Source organism: Oryctolagus cuniculus, chromosome 16 (assembly GCF_051225735.1).
Source record: "Oryctolagus cuniculus isolate XC-2025 breed Fujian yellow rabbit chromosome 16, ASM5122573v1, whole genome shotgun sequence".
Classification (NCBI taxonomy): Eukaryota; Metazoa; Chordata; class Mammalia; order Lagomorpha; family Leporidae; genus Oryctolagus; species Oryctolagus cuniculus.
Window position 1 is genome coordinate 10,009,088 of NC_142882.1, and position 16,148 is coordinate 10,025,235.

The following is a 16,148-nucleotide window of genomic DNA, read 5'->3' on the forward strand; positions in this document are numbered from 1 at the left end:
ATACACACACCTTGAACTTACCAAGATGCCACCACTTTATACTCAGGCTTGAGTAAAAAGGATAATTGGATCATCTCTCTTTCTGGTTCCATGTAGTACAGGGGAAAAAACACTCCCAGCACTAGGTCTCCATCTCTGAAGACACTTGGCTTCAGGTAATCAAGGCAGTTCTCATCATTCTTGACCTGTGAATTAGATAAAGCCTGCAGGAGTAGGTAGAGAAAAATCAGAGGCAATGACATGTCACTGTCTCCCCAAACTATAGTGAGAGCCCTGAGTCTCAGCTGAGAGGAGGAGACACAGGGCTTGATCAGGTCTGAGGGCTCATCAATCAGCAGTGACAGTGGAGCTCCGTGTAGAGCACAGCTGACTCCAGGTATTGACAAGTGTCCTCTGCCTGTAGGAACCTGTGTGCCAGTCTGGTGAGCTAGACCAGAGCACAGCTAGAAGCAGAATGCAGAGTTCAAAGCAAGTCACAGTGCTGAGACCTGGCTGTGAGTGTCCTGTGATCAGAGCTGCTCTGGGTTCCCTGTATTTTCAATGCTTCCCATTTGTCTCATCCAGAAACTCAGGGGATCCACCTGCCTGAGGCACTGCACCTGTTGCCCTCCATTATGGGGGAAAACCCTTTTGAAAAACATGTTTTGCATTTGTCTACCTCCCTTGCCTCTAGGGTTGCATCATAGTCCAACAAGGCTTTGGCAATCATTGCATCCTGGAACGGCATCCCTGTTAAACAGTGTGCACAGTGGCCAAGAGTTGTGTGAATAGACAGCTTTCATAGATTTGGCAGGGTTAGAAAAAGTTGGTGTTGGAATGACAAAAACACCCAGCTGCATCTTCCCACATGATACTGTTGACAAAAGATGAAGGGTTGACATCAGTCACAATGACCTTTCATGCACCACAGGAATCCTCATCATTACCGTGTCTGATGTCACTCCCAGGGCCATAATATCCTGCTGCCAAAAAAAAACGGGCTTCCTGATTAATATGTGAATAATCCACATTCCAGAGAGAGGTGGAAGTTCATCCCCCACACCTACCCCTCCACACAGCTGAGCTCCCCACCCATAAGCCTGATTCTCTCCCCATTGAGAAGCTTGAACCACCAAGCTCTCAGCATCAGTGGTTTCAATGTGACAACTGAAAGGAACCACGTTAGTTCTCAGCCACTTAATTCCTGTGGTCATATCTATTTTCTCCCAGTTTTCAGAGAAAACAATAGAATGCCTAACGTGTATTTTCATTTTGAAATTCATTACTTTAAATTATGTAGATGTGTGTCTACAAGAGAATGATTTGATATCTGTACACACTGAAAATGGGAATGCAAATGTCCCTTTCACATACAAATTTCACATCCTTTAGTTGGAACTGCTGGATAGTATGAAGGTTCTATATTTAATTTTTAATCATACAATTTTCATTACATTGACACTAGATTACCTTCCTACCTGCAATTTGAAAGCATTCCCTTTTCTCCTCATCCTTGTTAACAATTATTTCTTCTGCATTTTTCAAATATTTATTTTATTTATATGAAAGGCAGGGTTACAGAGAGGGAGTCGGAGAGAGAGAAAGAGAGAGAGAGATCTTCCATACACTAGCCACAGTATAATTCCATATGATGACCACAATAGCTAGGGCTGAATCAATCCAAAGCCAGAAGCCAGGAACTTCTTCCAGTCTGATCTCCAATGTAGGTGGCAGGGGCCCAAGCACTTGGAACATCTGCTGCTTTCTCAGGTCATTAGCAGGGAGTTGGATTAAAAGTGGAGCAGCCATGTCTGAAACTGATGCCTATATGAAATGCTGGCATCAAAGGCAGTAGTTTAACTGCTGTGCTACAATGCCAGCCATGCTTTTGTGTTTTTTATAATATCCCTTCTAACAGGTTTGAGGTGAAACCTCTTTATAGCTTTAGTTTGCATCTCTCTGATGATTAGTGGTGAAGAGCATTTATCCACATACCTATTGATCATTTATAGGTCTTGTATTGAGAAATATCTATTCAAGTCTTCACAAACTTTTAGTTCATTTACTTGCTTCCTTGCTATTGAGTTTTGGAGTACCATTTATTTTTTTTCCTTTTAAGATTTATTTATTTGAAAGGCAGAGTTACAGAGAAGCAGAGGCAGAGAGAGGTCTTCCATCTGCTGGTTCAGTCCCCAGAAGGCCACAATGGCCAGAGCTGCACCAATGCACAGCCAACAGCCAGGAGCTTCTTCCAAGTCTCCCATGCACATACAGCAGGCCAAGGATTTTGACCATCTTCTACTGATTTCCCAGGCCATAGCAGAGAGCCAGATTGGAAGTGAAGAAGCCAAGACTTGAGTCAGCACCCACAAGGGATGCCAGCATGCCAGGTGGTGGCTTTACCCTCTATGCCACAGTGCTGGCCACGGACTCTACTTTTTAACCCTCTCTTCACCCTCCCTCCTACCTTCTTTCCTTCTCTTTTGCTTGTTTTTAGTTTTTCAGATAACATATTTTAAATTTATATTACACATCACTTCTCAGCCTTTTGGCTAAGATCAAGTGTAGTATCTGTTCTTATCAGTTTAAATTTACACTACAGTCAAAAAGCTTATTACTTTGCAAAATAAGAAGTTTAATAAATAATAAAGACCCTGGTTTAGTGGGAATAGACAATGGCCATAAACAGTTATTGAATGGGAAAATGACCATTTCTCCAACATACAGTAAAATTTTAAGTAATCACAGATCATTAAAACTATAGTAGTATCACATTTTTTTTTTCCAGTAAGGTAGTTTATTTTATCAAAAGTCAAGAGAGGGGGCTTGCATTGTGGCACAGCAGATTAACTCACCAACTGCAACACTAGCATCCCATATGAATGCCAGTTCAAATCCTGGCAGCTCCACTTCCTATCCAGCTCCCCGCGAATGTGTTTGAAAAAGCAGCAGAAGATGGCCCAAGGGCTAGGGCTGCTGCCATTCATGGTGAAGACCTGGATGGAGTTCCCAGATCCTGGCTTCGGCCTGACCCAGCCCCAGTTGTTGCAGCCATTTGAGGAGTGAATCTGCCGATGGAAGATTCTCTCTCTCTCTCTCTCTCCCCCCACCCCCCATCTCTGTCTCTTTCTCTCTCACTCTATCTTTTTCTTTTTTTTAACTTTTATTTAATGAATATAAATTTCCAAAGTACGATTTATGGATTACAATGGCTTCCCCTACATACCGTCCCTCCCACTCACTACCCTCCCCTTCCCCACTCCCTCTCCCCTTCCATTCACATCAAGATTCATTTTCGATTATCTTAATATACAGAAGATCAGCTTAGTATACATTAAGTAAAGGTTTCAACAGTTTGCTCCCACACAGAAACATAAAGTGAAAAATAATAGATGATTTTTTTTAAATGATGATGAAATCAGATCAGACCTATTGTCATGTTTAATCCCAGTGAGAGTCAAGTTGGGAGTTGATAATTTTTTTTTTTTTTACAGAGGATCAGTTTAGTATGCATTAAGTAAAGATTTCAACAGTTTGCACCCCCATAGAAACACAAAGTGAAATATATTGTTTGAGTACTCGTTATAGCATTAAATCTCAATACACAGCACATTAAGGACAGAGATCCTACATGAGGAGTAAGTGCACTGTGACTCCTGTTGTTGACTTTACCAATTGACACTACTGTCTATGGCATCAGTAGTCTCCCTATGCTCCAGTCATGAGTTTCCAAGGCTATGGAAGCCCTCTGAGGTCTCCGATTCTTATCTTGTTTAGACAAGGTCATAGTCAAAGTGGAGGTTCTATCCTCCCTTCAGAGAAAGGTACCTCCTTCTTTGAAGACCTGTTCTTTCCACTGGGATCTCACTCGCAGAGATCTTTTGCCAGAGTGTCTTGCTTTCCATGCCTGAAATACTCTCATGGGCTTTTCAGCCAGATCCGAATGCCTTTAGGGCTGATTCTGAGGCCAGAGTGCTATTTAGGACATCTGCCATTCTATGAGTCTGCTGAGTATCTCACTTCCCATGTTGGATCACTCTCCCCTTTATTTATTCTACCGGTTAGTGTTAGCAGGTACTAGACTTGTTTATGTGCTCCCTTTGACTCTTAGTCCTTTCATTATGATCAATTGTGAACTGAAATTGATCACTTGGACTAGTGAGATGGCATGCCACCTTGATGGGATTGAATTGGAATCCCCTGGTATGTTTCTAACTCTACCATTTTGGGCAAGTCAGCTTGAGCATGTCCCAAATTATACATCTCTTCCCTCTCTTATTCCCACTCTTATGTTTAACAGGGATCACATTTCAGTTAATTTTTAACACTTAAGAATAACTGTGTATTAATTACAGAATTAATCCAGTCATATTAAGTAGAACAGACAAAAAAAGCTACTAAGAGGGATAATGTATTAAATTGTTCATTAACAGTCAGGGCTATGCTGATCAAGTCACCGTTTCCCATAGAGTCCATTTCACTTCAGGAGGTTTCCTTTTAGGTGTTCAGTCAGTTGTCACCGATGACGGAGAACATATGGTATTTGTCCCTTTGGGACTGGCTTATTTCACTCAGCATGGTGTGTTCCGGATTCCTCCATTTTGTTGCAAATGACTGGATTTCATTGTTTCTTACTGCGGTATAGTATTCTAAAGAGTACATATCCCATAATTTCTTTATCCAGTCTATCGTTGATGGGCATTTAGGTCGGTTCCAGGTCTTAGCTATTGTGAATTGAACTGCAATAAACATTAGGCTGCAGACTGCTTTTTTGTTTGCCAATTTAAATTCCTTTGGATAAATTCCAAGGAGTGGGATGGCTGGGTCGAACGGTAGGGTTATCTTCAGGTTTCTGAGGAATCTCCAGACTGAGTAGTATCACATTTTTAACCATTGGTTTCACCCAGGTATAAAACAAAATTTTACATATATATATATATACATATATATATATATATATATATAGATGCAGCAATAATGATACACACAGACATTTCTTACTTTTTTTCTTTTTTTTTAATTTTAGCTCCCACATAAAAGAGAACATATGGTATTTGTCTTTCTTGGTCCGGCTTAGTTCACTCAACATGATGTACTCCAGTTGTGTGCATTTTGCTGCATATGATAGAATTTCATTCCTTGTTGTACAAAATGTACAAATATACAAAATATACAAATGCATATGTATATAAGATGTATATAAAATATACAAATGTATATTTTCTTTATCCATTCATCTGATGACCAACACCTTGGTTGATTTCACTTTTTTCTACTGTGAACAGTGCTGCTATGAATGTGGTGATGTAGGTATCTCTTTGATGCACAGTGTTCAAGTCATTTGGGTATATTCCCAGTAGTGGAATTGCTGGATCATATGCCAAGTCTATTTCTAGCTTTGTAAGAAATTTTCACACTGTTTCCCACACTGGTTGAACTAATTTACATCCCCCTAATCACTATATAAGTGTCCCTTTTGTCCATATCCTCTCTAGCATCTGTAACTCTCTGTTTTGGAATTTAGCCATTCTGAGAGGGGTGAGGTCATATCTCATTATGGTTTTGACTTGCATTTTCTGATGGCTACTGAGGTTGAGCATTTTCTCATATATTTTTTTTTGGCCATTTGTATTTCTTTTTTTGAGAACTGTCTATTGAGGTCCTTAGAACCCTTCCCAACTGGATGGGTTTTGTTCTTGTTGAATTTTTAAGTTGCTGGTATATTTGGGCTATTAATCCTTTGTCACATAGGTGGCTTGCAAATAATTTTTCACATTCTGTTGGATGTCTCTTAACTCTATTGATCATTTCCTTTCCCATGCAAAAGCTTTCTATTGGTTGCTTCTTCACTGTATTGTCTGTTCTTTTGAAAATTTTTAGATAGAAGGAATCTTCTTTGTTTTTTGTCTTACTCTTGTTATGGCTTTTCACGCTTATCCTACAAATCATTTCCAAGACTAATGTATGCAAATTTCACTGATAGTACCTTCTAGTTTTGCATCTACATAGAGAAGATGATAGCATAATTTTTGAACATGCTATTTACACTATGGATGTAAAATATGAATGTGAGTATACTTAAATACAACTGACTTCAGTTTAAAATGGTTAAGATGACAGACTAGGGAGGAAGCTTGCTGCTCTAATCTATGAGAAGATAGTTTTTAAAAAGTGGAGAGAGTACAGTCACAGGGAAGAGTTAGAAAACAGAGAAAACGCCACACAAATTAGACAGACACAGCAGACCTACATGGAGGGTGTGGATGCACACAAAAAAGGACTCCAGCAGCCAAGAGCCTCCATACCAGCTTTGTATAGAGAGATGAGACCAGACTGCAGTAGCCCAAGCCACTGGTGATAAAGCTGCAGGAAAATCCTGGAGGGAATCCTGATTGCAGCTCTGTGGCAGATAGTGTACCTGCCTAACTAGAGGAGAAACAAAGGAGGAAGGGGCATGTTTTTCTCTCAGATCACTCTGCAAGAGTGTCCTGTAAGAAGCCAATAGAGAGTGGGTGCAATTTTGGACATACATAACAGCTGCACCAGCCCATGTCCATACCCAGAAACCAGCTGAGTGGAGACGCCTGAGTCTGGCAGGGAGGACTGACAGGCACCTGGGTGCTTGAGACTGTGGGAGGCTTGTGAGCCAGAACTGAGAAAACACTGAGGCCATGTGGGAAGGCTCAGGGTGTGACTGCGATTTTTGGCAGTCACTGTGAGAGGATCCACACACTCAGGGCTCCCTGGTTCCCTGGTGAGGGACATTGCTGGGAAATCTGCTTACACTGAGGACTGCACAGATCCTTTGTGTGGCCCTTGTGGAAGTGAGACAAATATTATACACACTGGGGCTAGCACTGGTCTCCTTTGAGGAGATTAAGGGAGCTGAATCTATGCCAACAGCACAGAACATACCTCCCCTCTGATAACAAAGTTTTACCATGCCAACCTAGGTGTCACCTTAAAACCTCTTCAACCTAGAGCACTGAACAGAGCTCCTTGGCCACAGCCAAATCATACCTTTAGGTATTTGCTGCAAGCAGACATTCCATTCATGCAAAAGACATAGTCCAAACATAAAAGCTGCTGCAGTGAAAAAAAAAAACAAAAAAGAAACCAACTAGTATCTCCACAAATCCCAAATAACAAATGTATCAAGAAACAAGAATAAGGAACACAACATGACACCCCAAAAGAATACAACACTTCAATACTAGATTGTGAAGATGATGAGTTTTAAAAAATGCCAGAAATAAAATTCAAAAAATGTATCATAGGATTACTTAAAAGTAATCTAAAAAAATGCACAAACTAGTGAAAACTGTACATGACGTGAAAGAAAATTTCTCCCACAAAATTGAGATCTTAAGAGAAAGCAAAATGAAATCTCGGAAATGAAGAATTTACAAAACAAAAAAATGCAATAGAAAGCCTTAACACAATTGGTGAAGCAGAAGAAAGAATATTTGACACAAAAGAAAAATAGCAGGAAATTATACAGTCGAACAAAAAAAACAAGAAGAGGAAATTAGAAAACTAAAAAACATTATTGGAAATCTACAGGATACTATCAAGCAACACAACATACAGGCTCTAGGAGTTCTTGAAGTCATGAAAAGAAAGGTCTAGAAGGCCTCTTTAAGGGCTGGAAGTGTGACGTATCAGGTACAGCTGCTACCTACAGTGCCAGCATCCCATATGGGCACCAGTTCAAGTCCCAGCTGCTCCACTTCTGATTCAGCTCTCTGCTATGGCATGGGAAAGCAGTACAAGATGGCCCAAGCGCTTGCACCCCTGTACCTGCATGGAAGATGTGGAAGAAGCTCTAGGTTCTTTGCTTCAGATTAGCAGACCTTCTGCCATTGCGGCCATCTGGGGAGTGAACCAAGTATCTCCACAAATGCCAAACAATAAATTCAACAATGCAAGAAACAAGAATAAGGAAGACAACATGATGCTCCCAAAAGAACATGACACTTTAATACAAGATTATGAAAGATGGTGAGATAGAAGAAATGCAAGAAACGGAACTCAAAAAATTGATGATAAGAATACTTAGAAGTAACAAAAAACAGACACACAAACTACTGAAATAAACAGGACATGAAAGAATGAAAATGAAATCTTAAGGAGGAATCAAAATAAAATCAGGAATTCAGTGCAACATGAAATTGAGATATTGAAGAGAAATAAAATGAAATGAAGAATTCAATAGAACAAATAAAAAACATATTGGAGAGCCTTAAAAACATAATCAATGAGGCAGAAAAGAGAATAGTGGACTTAGAAGACAGAGCACAGGAAAGTATACAGTCAAACCAAAGAAAAGAAGAGGAAATTTGAAATCTAAAAAGTATTGTTGAGAATCTATAGGATACCATTAAAAAACAACAACATTTGGGTTCTAGGAGTTCCTGAAGACATGGAGAGAGAGAAAGGATTAGAAGGCATTTTTAGTGATGCACTAGCAGAAAACTTCCCAGGTTTGGAGAAAGAGATATCCAAGACGAGGAAGACCACAGAACTCCCAATATATATCACCAGAAAAGATCCTCACCACGACACATTGTAATCAATCTCACCACAGTGAAACATAAAGAAAAGATTCTTTTTTTTTTTTTTTTTGGACAGGCAGAGTGGACAGTGAGAGAGACAGAGAGAAAGGTCTTCCTTTGCCGTTGGTTCACCCTCCAAAGGCCACTGCAGCCGGTGCGCTACAGCCTGCGCACCACGCTGATCCGAAGACAGGAGCCAAGTGCTTATCCTGGTCTCCCATGGGGTGCAGGGCCCAAGCACCTGGGCCATCCTCCACTGCACTCCCTGGCCACAGCAGAGAGCTGGCCTGGAAGAGAGGCAACTGGGACAGAATCCGGTGCCCCAACTGGGACTAGAACCCAGTGTGCCGGCGCCGCTAGGCGGAGGATTAGCCTAGTGAGCCATGGTGCCGGCCATAAAGAAAAGATTCTAAAATTTGCAAGAGAGAAACACTAGATTACTCTTAGAAAATCTGTAATTAGACTCACAGCAAATTTCTCATCAGAAACCCTGCAGGCAAGGTGTGAATGGAAATATGTACCCAAGTCCTAAGAGAAAAAAAAAAAATCTGTGAATGAAGGTAAAATAAAGACCTTTCAGAGTGGACGGTGCTGCAGCTCACTTGGCTAAACCTCTACATCTGGCACCAGCACCCGGGGTTCTAGTCCCGGTTGGGGCACTGGATTCTGTCCTGGCTGCTCTTCTATTCCAGCTCTCTGCTGTAGCCCGGGAAAGCAGTGGAAGGTAGCCCAGGTGCTTGGGCCCTGCACCCACATGGGATACCAGGAGAACGAACATGGCTCCTGGCTTCAGATCAGCACAGTGTGTGGGCTGCAGCACAGTGGCCATAGCAGCCATCTGGGGGGTGAACAAACAGAAAACGAAGACCTTTCTCTCTTCTCTGTCTCTCTCTTTCACTGTCTAACTTGGCCTGTGGGAAAAGAAGATGTTTCATAGCAAATAGAAAGTGAAAGAAATTGTCAACACCCAGAGTGTCTTGGCTTTCCATGCCTGAAATACTCTCATGGGCTTTTCAGCCTGATCCGCATGCCTTAAGGGCTGATTCTGAGGCCAGAGTGCTGTTTAGGACATCTGCCATTTTATGGGTCTGCTGTGTATCTCACTTCCCATGTTGGATTGTTCTCTCCCTTTTTATTCTATCAGCTAGTATTTGCAGACACTAGTCTTGTTTATGTGATCCCTTTGGCTCTTAGTACTATCATTATGATCAATTGTGAACTGAAATTGATCACTGGGACTAGTGGGATGGCATTGGTACATGCCACCTTGATGGGATTGAATTGGAATCCCTGGAAAAAAACACCTAAATGAAAGATCTCCGCGAGTGAGATCCCAGTGGAAAGAATGGGTCATCAACAAAGGAGGTACCTTTCTCTGAAGGGAGGAGAGAACTTCCACTTTGACTATGACCTTGTCTAAATAAGATAAGAGTCGGTGAACTCAGGGGGCTTCCATAGCCTTGGCAGCTCATGACAAGAGCCTAGGGTGATTACTGATGCCATAAACAAGAGTGTCAATTTGTTAAGTCAACAACAAGAGTCACTGTGCACTTACTCTCATGTAGGAGCTCTGTCCTTAGTGTGCTGTACATTGAGATTTAATGCTATAACTAGTACTCAAACAGTATTTTTCACTTTATGTTTCTGTGTGGGAAAAAACTGTTGAAATATTTACTTAATATATGCTAAACTGATCTTCTGTATATAAAGAGAATCGAAAAGGAATCTTGATGTGAATGGAAGGGGAGAGGGAGTGGGAAAGTGGAGGGTTGCGGATGGGAGGGACGTTATGGGGAAAAGCCATTGTAATCCATAAGCTGTACTTTGGAAATTTATATTCATTAAATAAAAGTTTTAAAAAAAAGAAAAAAAAAGAAATTGTAAACACCCATCCAGCCCTGCAAAAGATGCTTCAAGATGTGTTGCACACAGAAAAACAAAAAACATTATCATCAATACGAAAGAAGGAAAAGGAAGAAAATCTCTCAGTAAAAGATCACAGGAAGTTCAAAGCATATTTTCGAAATATCTTTGGGAAAATGGCAGAGCAAAGTCACTACTTATCTATAGTCACATTGAATGTAAATGGCCTCAGCTCTCCAATTAAAAGACACAAAATGGCAGAATGAATTAAAATAAAAAACCCATCTATTTGCTGCTTACAAAAAACACATCTTTCCAACAAAGGTGCATGCAGACTGAAAGTGAAAGGTTGCAAAAAGATATTCCATGCCAACAGAAACAAAAAAAGAGCTGGTGTAGCCATCTTAATATCAGACAAAATAGACATTAAGCAAAAACTGTTAAAGAGACAAAGATAGGCACTCTATAATTATTAAGGGATCACCAACCCTGATCTTGTTTAGACAAGGCCATATTGAAAGTGGAAGTTCTCTCCTCCCTTCAGAGAAAGGTACCTCCTTCTTTGATGGCCCATTCTTCCTGCTGGGATCTCACTCACAGAGATCTTTCATTTAGGTCATTTTTTTTGCCACAGTGTCTTGACTTTCCATGCCTGAGAAACTCTCCTGGGCTCTTTAGCCAGATCCAGTGCCATAAGGGCTGATTCTGAGGCAAGAGTGCTGTTTAGGGCATTTTCCATTCTATTAGTCTAATGTGTATCCTGCTTCCCATGTAGGATCTTTCTCTCCCTTTAAATTCTATCAATTATTACCTTCAGACACTGCTCATATTTTTGTAATCCCTTTGACACTTAATCCTATCTTTTTGATCAATCATGAACTTAAACAGATCATTTTAACAAGTAAGATGGCATTGGCACATGCTACCTTGATGTGAATGGATTAGGATCCCATGGCAGATACCTGTGCAGGTACCCGTGCCTTCCACATAGGTCCACCAAGTCCCTCTAATTACAGAGGAGTGTCTTCTGCCATTTTTTCCTAATTCTTCTCTGAGACTACACTATCTTCACTTTTTTTTTTGACAGGCAGAGTTAGAGAGAGAGACAGAGAGAAAGGTCTTCCTTCTGCTGGTTCACCCCCAAAATGGCCACTATGGCCTGCGTGCTGTGCCAATCTGATGCCAGGAGCCAAGTGCTTCCTCCTGGTCTCCCATGCGGGTGCAGGGCCCACGCACTTGGGCCATGCTCCACTGCCTTCCTGGGCCACAGCAGAGAGCTGGACTGGAAGAGGAGAAACCGGGACAGAATCTGGAAGCCCATCCGGGACTAGAACCTGGGGTGCCGGCACCGCAGGTGGAAGATTAGCCTAGTAAGCCACAACGCTGGCCACTATCTTCACTTTTCTTAATCTGTCTTCTCCCGGATTCAGTAAGCTCCCTCCCTATTCTGTCATCTTAGCTCCTCCTGGAGGGCGTATTCTTTAAACAACTATCATCATTTCTTCATTAATTTGAACCAAGAACTTCATAAATATTCTATAATCTTATCTTCCAAAGCCTTTTTTGACAACATACTTATTTTTCTAATATTGAGGCTACCAACTCAAAAATAGTATGTCAACTATTATTGTAATAAACATGGAAATTACACAGTGAAGTAAACTGTGTAAATTTAAACATATATAATGTACAATATATATATATATATACATTTTCCTTCTGTGACACATTAAATTTGATTTCCTCAAATAATTTGATTAGTGGATTTTCATGTATACGTATGGCGAAGTTCCTAATACTGTTCTACATATGGGTAATAGATCCAAGCAAGCCAGGTTTAAAATCCAGGCAAATCCATCTACAACCAGCAGATGTACCCTGTGCTTACATGCAAGCTCTGTGATCTTGTATTTAACAATAGGCTCACAGACTGTCCTCACTAGTTGTGGCAGGCTTTCTTTGTGACATTGCTTCATTTTTCAGAGTCATTTTATGATATAAAGTGGACCCAATTTTATTTTCCCCAACAATGTCTCACAAAGCACATGAGCTATAGCATACATATATACAACATTATAGCAGACATAGCTGCTATGAGATATATCAGTAATCCACATTTCTTAGCTTTGCATACATTCCCAAAAAAAGAATATGTTTGGGTAATTTTTTTCTTTCCTATTCTTTGTAATGAGCTATATTAGGATATTTTATAGCGTCTCATCCTACAGTGAGAAATATTATTATTCTATGACCTCTCATTATTAAATTATAATTCAAAATGCTACACAGAGCCAAACTCACTCTCTTCAGAAAGGACAGTCTCTTCAACAAGTAGTATTGGAAAACTTTGATTTCCACATGCAGACTCTTGAAATCATTCTGCTACCTTAAAGCCTATATAAATATCAATTCATAATTGATCAAAGATCTAAACCTAAGCCCTGAAAACATCAAATTACTAGAGGAAAACATTGGGGAAACACTGCAAGACATTGACTTAGGCAAAGACTTCTTGGATAAGACCCCAGAACTACAGGCAATAAAGGAAAAGATAAGCACATGAGATTACATCAAACTAACTAACTTCTACTCAGCAAAGGACATACTCATCAAGGTAAACACAGCTTACAGAATGAGAGAAAATATCTACAAAATATACATCCAATATCCAATAAAGTATTAATATCCAGAATAGGAAAGGAAGAGGGAGGAGAAGGAAGGATTGGAGGGCGGAAATGTTGGGCAGAATCACTACATTCCTAAAGTTGTACTTGTGAAATGCATGGAGTTTGTATTCCTTAAACATAAGGTTTCTCTGGGGGGGGAAAGGACCTCAAGAAACTTAACAACAACAAAACAAACAATCCAGTTAAGAAATGGAGTAAGGAATATGAACAGGCATTTTTCAAAGGATGAAATACAAATGGCCAACAAACACATGAAAAGATGCTCTGGATCACAAGACATTAGGGAAATGGAAATAAAACCCAGAGTGTGGTTTCACCACACCCCAGCTAGAATGGCTATCATCCAAACTTCGAGCAATAACAAGTTCTGGAGACTGTGTGGCAGGAAAAGTACTACAATAAACTCTTGGTGGGAATGAATGAAAAATGCTACAACCATTATGGAAGATGGTATGGGGATTCCTCAGAAAAACAATACTAGTTCTAAGATACATTCCAGCTATCCCACACGTAGGCAAACAAAGATATAGAAAGGAAATTAAATCAGCACATGAAAGTCACTTGCACTCTCATATTAGTAGCAGCTCAATGCACAATAGCTAAGCTGTGAAATCAATCTACATGTCCATCAACTGATGAATGGATGAAGGAAACACAAGATGTATATGTATATATATATATATATATGGTGAAATATTAATTATCAGCCATGAGAAAGAATGAAATGTGCACACTTGGAACTGGAAGTCATTAAGCTAAACGAAATAACCATACTCCCCAATCCAAAATGTCATAATTTCTTTCACATGTGTTAGTAAATATATACAGAGAGGATAAAAATTGTGTGGATCTCAGATCATTTGCTATATAGTTAAAAATATTGCTTCACTGAATCATCAAGTTAATAAAAAACATACCGCACTTTCACATGTTACAAAAGAAATTGAGGGGTGGTGCTGTGGTGCAGCAGGTTAAAGCCCTGGCCTGAAGCACCAGCATCCCCTATGGATGCCAGTTTTACTCCTGGCTGCTCCTCTTCCAATCCAGCTCTCACTATGGCTATGGCCGGCATGCTCTGCCAATCTGAAGCCAGGAGCCAGGTACTTTTTCCTGGTCTCCCATGTGGGTGCAGGGCCCAAGCACTTGGGCCATCCTCCACTGCCCTCCCGGGCCACAGCAGAGAGCTGGACTGGAAGAGCAGCAGCCGGGACTAGAACCCAGTGCCCATATGAGATGCCGGCACCGCAGGCGGAGGATTAACCAAGTGAGTCATGGTGCCGGCCCATGTTCACTGTCTTGATAATATATTCGAGGCCAGGAGTTTCTCCCTTGTGGTGTGAAGATGAGAAGCCTCCATGGACAAAATGCAGCACGTGTTGTGTCTCAAGCACAACAATATCCCACTTTGCATCTATGATCCACACCTTCTCCAGTGTTAAATAGAATTCACTTAGGAATTCGATGGTATAGAGACTCCTTACATCACCATATAGAATATGCACATTTGCTGATGAAATGTTTATCACCTCTAGGCAAGAGATTTCAGTTTCTGCATACCTTGACTTAGTGTCAGGGAGCTTTTCTGAATAGGCGAAACAGACACCTTTCTTTACCATCTCAGCTTCAATATTCTGAAGGAACTGCTCTCCTTTCATATCATTAGATATAAAGAGTACCACCGAAATCCAGCCAAACTGTGGTAGCAACGAGTGCATTCCACAGACCAGAGAGTTATCACTGTTGGCCATCTGAGAGTGATGGAAACTTGTCTCGCTCATTTAGCATGGGATCAACAGGATGATATGTGATTTGAAAGGAAAGAAAACCACCATGATCTGATGAAGATGGATTACGAGTTGTCAATCTTGGGAAGTGAGTAAAAAAAAAAAATCACTGCTCTCCAACAGGCACATCTGAACACAATGATATTGGGAAGACAATGTCCAGCATAGACACAGCCAAGTTCTATTACCTGGGATCAGAGAAAACAATGCTTCAATGCCTATTGCTTTTAGAAGAAATGTAGATCTTCATTCATAGCATGAAAGTGAGTAAGATACCCATGTATCTTCATGGCAAGCCATGGAGAGAAGGAGATATGATTTCTGGTTGCAGAATCACCAGGACATTGGTGTTTCCCACTTCTCACTGCATGTCACAAGAGGTTAACAGCCCCACTACAACTGGGATTACATGTTACCTCTGAGACAAACAACTCTTTACTGTGCTGATCTCCTGAGGGTTTGAATCCTCCTATGCTATTCCAGTCTGAGCCTGATGGTAATGGGTGCACAATGCTACCTGTTTCCCGTGGGTCTCCTTTAAGAATCTCTGAAATGTGAATGCAGATCCAGGGAGGCAGCTCAATTGGATCATGTAATTGGGTTCCTGACACCTACTTGGGAGATCTGTATTGAATACTAGGCTCCTGGCTACACCACAGCCAATCTGCACCAGCACCATGGTGGGTATTTGGTGACTAAACCAGTGAATAGGTGTACACTGTCTGCCTGAATTGTTTCTCAGTCCCTCAAACACACAAAAAGATTTAAATCTCTGAGTTGCACATGGAAAGTAAACTGGGAACCCTGTGAATGAATCTGCTACATGTGACAAAGTCAGGACTGGGCATAGGGAGAGAGTGAAATCTCATCTAACTGTAACCAAACCCCAAATATTCATTAATGATCTTTGGGATTGTCATCGTCTTCAGTGGGGTCCTAAATGGAAAATACAAGCCCAGGTCTTTATATCCCCACAACTAACATAGAGTCATCTTAGGACATCTCTGTGCTGTGGGTATTTCCTATGAAGAGTCAACAATCAACATTCCTAACAGGTGGGGATGGATACATTGGCCCTAGACAGAGATCTGGGCTGAGGCTCTCAGCATCCACTGCTCCTTCCCTTTCTCACAGCCTAACGAATTCCCCAGAATTTGTTTCAACTAAGAGTAGTATATGTGTAACTGGCTTCCACATGACCCTTGCATCAGATGTGACAGATCTGGTGGGAGATGGAAACATTTCTCACCAGAAGTCACAACCCATTTACCTGTGGGGTT

General features: G+C 40.9%; 1 pseudogene; it reads left to right on the top strand.

The window, feature by feature from the left end:
• Nucleotides 1-2,511: 2,511 nt before the first annotated feature.
• On the top strand, nt 2,512-2,716 carry LOC127486054 (U2 spliceosomal RNA; annotated as a pseudogene).
• The last annotated feature ends 13,432 nt before the right edge of the window (nt 2,717-16,148 follow it).